Source organism: Myotis lucifugus, unplaced genomic scaffold (assembly GCF_000147115.1).
Source record: "Myotis lucifugus unplaced genomic scaffold, Myoluc2.0 scaffold_454, whole genome shotgun sequence".
In the NCBI taxonomy this organism is placed as follows: Eukaryota; Metazoa; Chordata; class Mammalia; order Chiroptera; family Vespertilionidae; genus Myotis; species Myotis lucifugus.
The window spans coordinates 579361-580946 of record NW_005871502.1 but is presented as its reverse complement, the minus strand read 5'-3'; the positions used below and the strand labels follow the sequence as shown (position 1 = coordinate 580946).

The window sequence follows — 1586 nt, the reverse complement described above, 5'->3', positions numbered from 1 at the left end:
TAATAACATGCTATTTAGCTTTCATGTGTTTGAATGTTTTTGGATGTTTTTACTGTAGTTGATTTCTAATTTCATTCCACTGTGATCTGAGAAGATGCCGGATATGATTTCACTGTCCTTGAACTTGTAGAGAATTGTTTTGTGTCCTAACATGTGGTCTATCTTTGTGAATGATTCATGTGCACCTGAGAAGAATGTATAGTCTCCTGCGTTGGGGTAAAATGTTCTATAAATGTCAATTAAATCCCCCTGATCCAATGTGTCCTTTAGAGTCTCTGTTTCGTTATGAAGTTTTTGTCTGGAACAAAGTGAAGTGAGAGGTGTGTTAAAGTCCCCTACTATGACTGTATTGTTGTCGATCTCTCGGTTAAAGTTCTCTAGAAGTATTTTTTTTATATACGTAGGTGCTCCTATATTGGGTGCTTATATGTTTACTAGGGTTATATCCTCTTATTGGATCGATACCTTTACTCTTATGTAGTGACTTTTTGTCTCTTGTGATGGCTTTCATTATAAAGTCTATTTTGTTGGATATGGGTAATGCTACTCCAGCTGAATTTTTTCCCCATTTACATGAAAAAATTATTTCTATCCCTTTACTCTCATCCACTGTGTGTCTTTTGTTTTGAGGTGGGTCTCTTGTGGACAGCATATAGTTGGGTCATGTTTTTGTATCCATTCAGCTACCCTGAGTCTTTTGATGGGAACATTTAATCCATTTTCATGTGGGGTTATTATTGATAGGTACTTATTTATTGCCATTCTAATTCTGTATGGCTAGGTTTCTCTCCCTATTTCTTCTTCTCATAAAAATGTGGAACGTTTCTTGAATTTGTGTGTCATCCATGTGCAGGTGCCATGCTAATCTTCTCTGTATCTTTCCAATTTTAGTTTATGTGCTGCCGAAGTGAGCACCAGGAGCCTCTTTCTGATAGACTTTGGCTGTCTGCCTTCCAGGGGAATCAGATCCACTTAGTAAAAAAGAAGAAGGTGAGCAGTGGTGGGCCCTCCTTTGGGGCAGCAGAAAGGAGTGACAATCATAGATACCTTGGCCAGCACACTCCTGGGCTCCATCCCTGCATCTTCCATTTATTGGGAGAGTTTGGGAACAGAAGTGGGAGACCCCTCCACTTGGTGGCTGGGGGTAGGGTGTGGCATCAAGGATACCTTCCTGGAGGAAGGTGAATGCCCGTCTCTGAGCACAGGAAGGGCCTGGATGGAATTAGGGGGAAAGACAGTGCCCATATGTGCAGACTCAGGACAGGTCACCTGACCCACTCCTCACCCCCACTCAGGCAGTGTCTGCATCCTCTCCTTCCCTCTGGCCCCAGGAGCAGAAATTAATGGAGGAGATAGTGTTTCTGCAGGAGGCTGCCCAGAAATATCAAATAGACCCTGAGGAGCAATTCAGGGCCTAGTTCTGGGCCCTGGAGCAGCTCAGCGAGAATGAGAGGTGAGGTCAAGCAGGTGTTGAGCAAGGGCAGGGGTGGACTCTCCATGCTGGTCAGAACCTGTGTCCATGGCTCCCTGGTCCTCCCCAGACCTTCCTGTGTAGCAATTCCTAGGGCTCCTGACACTGGTAGGGA

The 1586-nt window shown here is 44.3% G+C and overlaps 1 non-coding gene across 1 annotated transcript; it reads right to left on the bottom strand.

The window, feature by feature from the left end:
- Nucleotides 1-808: 808 nt before the first annotated feature.
- Nucleotides 809-915, bottom strand: LOC111823307. Its single transcript, XR_002826329.1, has one exon. It is a non-coding gene; the product is annotated as a U6 spliceosomal RNA (small nuclear RNA).
- Nucleotides 916-1586: the final 671 nt, after the last annotated feature.